We start from the raw sequence: 7,530 nt of genomic DNA, 5'->3' as shown, positions 1-7,530 counted from the left end.
TTCACTTCCACTCATACGGTAGGCAAAATACAGAGAGGGGCCACAGAGAGAAAGATACAGCCTCCAGCAGGCACTCAATTGTGCGCACCTGTTACTGCCTCACCAGCCCGGTAAAGCCTCGAGCATCCTTGGCAGGCTCCAGGTAGACTCTCAGCCGTCTGGCTCTATCCAACAGCACCTAGCAGTAATCCCCACTAACCCTGGCACCGTATTGTAAGAACTCCCCAGTTATAAAAAAAAAATAGAAATAAATCAAAAAGCGAGCCAAATTGTAGGCCTATCTGGTCCGTAATCAAACATTTCTAGCACTGGTGTGTTTTATTTTTTTCTCAATGCCCCTCCGCGGCTCCATAGTACACAAACATAAAACAAAAAATAAAGAATCTGAATTTAAACTCAATTTGTCTGACTTACATTTATCTCTTTCATATCATGAATGCATAGATCTATGCTTTTGATGTGATATGCAGCCTGCCTGACTACATAGGCTACAGAGGCCCTGGACCTGCTGTGCACAGAGGTGGAGCGGCGTTATGTCCGGGACAGGATTTAAATTATGATGGGATTTAAATTATGACGGGATTTTAATTATGATTTAAACCCGTAATTTTTCAATAAGTTATAATTAAGAGAATTAAACCACAATTCTTGTTATTTGAATGACAGAAATAGGATCTTTATGAATGGCGCAACACGGAAGCATATGTAATAAAACAAGTGTTTATTTTAGGATCCAGGTGGTGAAGAGCCGTGCGCGCACAATGTTCCAACAGGGGACAGCCCACCATTCCGAAACACCGCCGTTCCGAACCAGCCCCACTCCGAAATTGATTTTCAATCAAGTTTGAGAATTGTTTTGCGGAGTTTTGCACAGCGGCGACCAGATCTTTGCTCTCAAACCACAAAAAAATTTTTGCACAGCGGCGACCAGATCTTTGCTCTCAAACCACAAAAAAATGTGATGGCACAACAGTCTCTTTCAGTACATTATTCTGTGCTTTCTTTTGATTTTCACATTGGCTAGTCATCCTGTTTAATTTGTCTTCTGATTAAATCGGAACCGTTGAAACAAGTTGTAGGAAGCCTCTGCAAGTAATTGGTTGCTGGCAGACACTCTGTGCTGCAATAAAATGGTTAATCAGCAGTGCCGTGCACTGTAGAGCCGATGCGCTGCTGGTTCTGCCGGCCTGAATAGAATATAATGTCTATAGCCTTACTGTTGTGTACAGCCTTTATAGACTGAGCTGAGTAGTGATGCGCGGGTCGACCCGTAACCCGCAGGACCCGCAAATGGACCTGCGGGTCGGGCAGCAGTGATCGTCTGTTAAATCGGTCTCTAAATAATATTTTGACATTATTGGCTATTACTGTCATGGCATCCGAAGGTACTGATGCGTTGAGCAGGTGACAGTCCGCGGTCGTTTTCAAAACACACTTGTGTCGCGCACTCCAAAAGAAACTTGTTGAAACTTTAAACAGTAATTAATTGTACAAAACGGTGGAAACAAACGTTGACAAAAACGGTTCCATAATTCATGTTAAATTCAAAAGATAACGAAAAAAACAGCTAGGCCTACATAAAAATATGTAAAAAAGAAAAAAAAAAAGAATATCGAATACCAAATTTTCATAACGAATACCTACCCATAGAAACGAATATTCGAATATCCAAATATTTGGGGACAGCCCTATCCATAAAGGGTTCAAAGTGTTCAGGTTTCATGCAAACACTGTTAAGAAATAAACTGAACTGATAAAGTTCCTGATTAAATACATTATCTGACTCTTTGTCTTTCTTCACCATCTTTTTAATGAGGGAGGACGAGCGTGTAACTTGCTGCAAGATACTGCTGCTTTCACTAAAACACACTGTTGCTGCTGTTGCGCAAGCTCACACTCAACTCAGGCTGTACTTCAATCCCTGATCACTACACACCTGTAACTAGTCCCTATTATTAACTGGACATTACACAGGTAGCCACGCCCACACAGTGACAAGCCCCAGATGCACAGCACTTTTTGGCTCCCCCACTTCTGAAATTAATCCGGCGCGCCTGACACGGACTGTGTACTTGGGAGCTGACAGGATAAAGTCCGTTTCATGTCCGATCCAAAAAAGTCGGACATCTCTGTTCTCACATAGAGCTCATCCAGTAATGTCTAGATAGTTTTAGGTTTGCAGTGCACGTGTGAGAGGGGCTTTAAAGTGAGAGAAGTAAACATCAGATGGACTCACTGTTGAGGCAATGCTCACGAACTCTGACAAGAGGATTTACGCGTCGATCACATGCGAGTTACATGTAACATTTATTTATCTGAGACAGTCTTTCGGTGACTAAACTGAAACCAGAGCAGAAATAAGTGGTTGAATAGTCATTCTGTTGCATAATGTTTTGAGGTCTTGAAGCAAAAAGCCAAACACGAGCTAGTTCCAGGAAAACTTCCCGCTTCATTTGTTCTGTATGATAGTAAATGTCATCTCTTTGGCTTTTAGGTTGTTTTTCAGCCAGACCAGTGAATGGGAGACGTCACAGTGACCTCCGAGAACTTGTGATGATCATTTTCCACTAATTCCTGACTTTTTATAAACTCATTTATTGAAATGAAGAGTTGCATCCGTAACTCAAGACATAAAAAGATAAAATCTAAGTCACATGTGAGGGTGGAGATCAGCATGAGAGCCGCAGCCTCGCTGTGGTTCTGGTTGGTGTTGCTGCTGCTGCACCTGCGGATCATGAGACGCGCTGATAACAGAGCTGCTGTCTCTCTCCTCAACACTGGGCCGCATTGTAGTGAAGCAGCCGGAGGCTAATCGATCCAGCCGGGCCCAAAATCAGCTGGACACTCCCCACGAGGAGTGGAAACAGGACAGTCACGGATGAAAAGGGGAAAAGATCCACCATTATATTGTTTGTAATGGATGATCCAAAAAGTATTTAGTGTTTTCTGAATGATTAACAATCATGAAAATCAGATTTCCAAGACAGAAAAAGGGAGGAGAGCCATCAAATGCATAAATGACTAAGTACTTACAGCAGGTACAAATATACAGCCACTCACTGGCACAAGGGATTGATAGTTTGAGCGTCCCCCTCACTACATGTTTTCCTGCTGCTAACCTGTCTCAGGTTATATGTTAAAAGGTATGGCTCAGGTTATTTCATCACTGGAGAAATAAATGCAGTCTAAATCAACCGCATTAAAAATACATTTCACAAGAGTGAAGCCTCCGTTTCCTCTCCAGTCGCTGGCTGCGGTCTGAAATATTAATGCAACCTCTACATTCTCCATACAGACCTCTGCTCCGCTCACAGTTACTCCAGGATGAGTGACAGAGAGAACAAAGAAAACGACAGAAAGAGGACAGAAGTTAACTGAGTTCTCTGTGAGACAAAGAGGTAACGGTCTGAAATAAAAGGAGTCGTCTGTATTTCAGACACACTGAATAAAAATAACCATCATTCAGGGGAAAGGAGGAAGAGCAGAGAGGAAGAAGAACATCGATTCACTCATTCACACACACAAACGTAAACAGCAATAAGTTGCCAATAATCGTATCCAACATGTCTTGTAGTTAGTTTTACAGCAGACTAGGGTTACAAACACAGATGTATAAAGAGACCTGGACACAGTATTAGAGACAGGACCACGTTCATTCCTATGGAAGCTGCTCAGTGATGCACAAAGCCAAAATTACTCTATTTCTGGGGCATGAAATTACCTGGATCTTTCACATTATGGGGCCCAAAGAGAGTGCACACTAGAGACTGTCGAGTGTCTAACGTCCGCCGGCTGAACGGAAACTTCTGGTTTAGTGCTCTGCTAGTTTGAATGGGAATAAAATAATTGAATCTTGTGGCTTTTCTACATTTTCCAAATTTTATCGGACCAAATGGATCAAATCCTGACAATGACACAAGTCATTTCACGGAGTTGTGACGCTCAAAAAAAATGTATCCACTGATTTACAGACGTCTCTCTCAAAATGTAAGTCTATAGCCCCTTTTACACTGCCAGATTTTCGGCAAATGTTGGGCCATTCTGCCGCCAAGCTGCGAGCGTTTAGACACACAGAGCCAGATTAGTGAGTTGATCCGAGGTGCCCAATTTTCCGCCTCGTAGGGTAGACATATTGGCGGAACCCTTTTAGTTTAAAAAGACCGAGGCGGCCTTCTGCAACGGGAGGAGCTGTTGATGACCTGTGGGAGGAGCTGTTGATGACCTGTGGGAGGAGCTGTTGATGACGCCGCACGCGTCAACTGAGCAATTGGGGAGACAAGGAATTGCACGCCCTCCTTGTCCTCGCAAACGAAGAGGCCATTAACTGTCAGATGACGGGGACGGTGAAGGACGGGCCGACTTACGAGAGAATTACCGAAGGACTGACCAGCCGCAGCTTCCCTCCCACGTCACTGTTTACGTCACACGCTGAGCTACATGTTTTGTTACTTGCTCACGCCCCCCATTGCCCCGAAAAAGGCGCATTCTGTATAAACAAAAGTAGGTAGGCGGCATTTTGCTGCACTCCCCGATTTTGTTTTGATACTGCCAATGCTGAAAAAGACCGATTGGGCTTTCCTGCAAATTTGCACAACTCCTGTTTAAAAAGGGCTACATGAATAAAAGTCTTTTTGGGCCCAACGGCATCATGTGACGTGTAATACCATTTTTGGCCACTACAGAAATTGGATTCAAAGCCAGGCACTGTCCCAGGAGGCTTGGTTACAAAGAGTCGGTAAATTTTCAGCAAATTTGCCCCAAAATTTCAAACAGAAGTCAGCAGTGTCGGATCTAGCACACATGGCACCCTAGGCTTCACTTGGTACCACAACCCCCACCCCTCCCCCACAATAAAATATTAATTATTATTATTATTATTATCATTTTTATTATTATTTATTTAATTTATTTATTTATCTATTGTATTTATTACTATTAAGAACCGGAGTTAAATTAAACTGAACACAATAAACAACGTAGCCAACAAATTTAACATACGTAAATACGGTTTTGTGCAAATTTGCCAATTTTGTGTTCTTGTTTGTTTTTTTTCTGTTTTTTTTACTGCCTCCCAGATGCCTTTTAATTTTCTCATACTTATTTCCTAAATGTAATTTTTTTTTTTTTTTAAATTTTAACATTTTTTTCCTGTGTTTCATGGGTGTTTTTTAGCGACCTATTGTAGATTTTCCAGCAGGGATATTGCCAGAAAAGGCAGGTCTTTTAAGCCCAAACATGATCTTCTAACCACAACCAAAACCTAACCACAAGTTACCCACAGCTTTGTTGACACGTAAAGTATCTACGACATAATAACAAATGAAATATATCTGTGGTTTGCAGAAACATAAAATGCCAATGGTTTATCTGCTGATTATCTATGATAAATCAATTTGTCAATATAAAGTCAGAAAATATTGAAAATTACAGTTTTTCTCCATCACAATTGACTTAAGCCTGATGTGATGTCTTTAAATCACTTGTTTTGTTCAACTGACAGTCTAATTATTTTCCTGGTTAATTAATTAATCATGTGGTCTGCAAATGTTAATCAAAACTGTGGGGAAAAAAAGCCATTCTTAATATCTCATAACCCTCGGCGACGTCTTCAGTGTTCTTGTTTCAACAGCTAAAAATGTTTGGTTTACTGTGACTTGTAAGAAAGAACAGAAGCACGTCTGAAGGCTGGAAGCTGGAACCACTTATTTTGGGGGTATTTCCTCTTTCAAAAATCTTACCATCAAAATAGTTCCAGATCACTTGATTTATGTAAGTTGGCAACATGCCCGAGGGCCAAAGAAATTCAGAGATGTAAGAGAGAAGAGAGCTAATTGCATAAAACCTAAGTTAATTATTTTGCTCTCAAAGTTCAAAATAGACAAAGTCAGATTTATGGAGAAGTTTCACTAAAAGTTTGAACCAGTGCACAAAGCCGTCGCTGTCATGTGGAGACCACGTATCTCCAAAATATTGAATTATTATTATTATTTTTAGAAAGCAAGTCTTGATTCACGACTGCTTGCATTTTTTAGACTTGTGAGGAACTCATTAACCCAGGAAGTAACATTTAAATTTAGCTGAACTCAGTAACACTGGAGAGAAGAGGTGGATGTGAAATTACAGAAGAGCAGATCTGAATAATAAAGGACTGTCTTAGTGGGGGAAAAAAGTCAATTGCTGCATCGTCACATCACTTTCCTGATGGATTAGGATCATTTTTCTAGAGCCATTACACAGCAGAGCATCACAGCAGCCCGTCCTGTAGGGGGCGCAACTACGAGGAGGAAGTCCTCTGATCTTCCTCCATCAGCACACAGAGGAGCGAAGATGCTGGTGTGATTACAGCAGCAGCGAGCAAAGCTGCCTACCTGCCTCCCACGCAAACCCAACCTCCAAACACACACTCACACACACTCACACTCACGCTGCATATTCTCCATACTAGTCCATAGATTACGCTCCTGCTGTTTTCAATGATTAATTAGCTGCTGGTTCCATTATTGATGCTGTGTTTGTGTGCAGCAGAGAAGCCTCGCTGAATAATAGATTGAACCTCGACTCTGCTGCTTTTGGGGAAGGCAGAGGAGGGGAGTAAGGGAGCAAGGAGGGTAGGAAACATATTAGGGTGGAAGGAATACACGAAGGAAAGGCCAAGAGAAGAAGTCATGATGTGCTGTAGGCTATGTGCTTTGCAAACACAGAGTATGAACAGTTTTTGTTTTGTTAGAAATACCGTTTTTTAATGCTAATTTTTTTCTTGTATATGTGCTTTCCCTCCTCCTGTTTCTTGAATGTCGGATCTGTGAACGTTTGTGTAACGTACAGTAACTGTGCTGTGATTGTAGTTCAGGGTCAGAGGCACATTTACATCTGAGGACATTATTCTAATCTGGTTAGGTAAAGGTCAATTTTCTCTTGACATGGTAACATTAGGAAGCTCAGAGGACTGTTCATAGATTCTAACTTTGAAGTTTTAAAATGTTTTCTACTCTGACACTCTCAAAGTAGACATTCCAGTTAAACGAGGTATTAAATGAATGCGCAATCAGTATTTAGGTCACCTCTCCTCTCCTTCCTATTCTTTAAGCTGTTTAAGTTTGTTTACCCCCTCAGTGCGGTTTGTTTGGGCAGGTGTGAACACAGCAATCACACTCAGGTGTGCACCAGAACAACCTGACCGAGACCTTCTTGAAGAGGTGGTCTCGGTCCGGTTCCAAAGGAACTCTGGTGCGGTTGGTTTGTGGTGAGAAGGTGTTCCGACCTGGATGTGAAGCAACTGCAGTCACATGACACATTGTTTGGGTTAAACATGAGCATGTTACAGTCCTGGAGGATTATTAATGTGCACCTCCTCCTGTACTGCCTTAATATGCACATTCAGCACATCCAATGCATCAAAACATTGTTTTCTAGTTGGAGCCGCGCCTCGTTTTCAAACTGTATGGTTTGACTAAAATGAACAATGACAGCAATATAGTCCACGATGAGCAGCGCTAAAATCAACCTGCGTAGTTGTCCCTCCATTGTGAC

The sequence above is a fragment of the Epinephelus moara genome, chromosome 8, assembly GCF_006386435.1.
Source record: "Epinephelus moara isolate mb chromosome 8, YSFRI_EMoa_1.0, whole genome shotgun sequence".
NCBI classification, from domain to species: domain Eukaryota; kingdom Metazoa; phylum Chordata; class Actinopteri; order Perciformes; family Serranidae; genus Epinephelus; species Epinephelus moara.
This window is presented reverse-complemented; position numbering follows the sequence as displayed.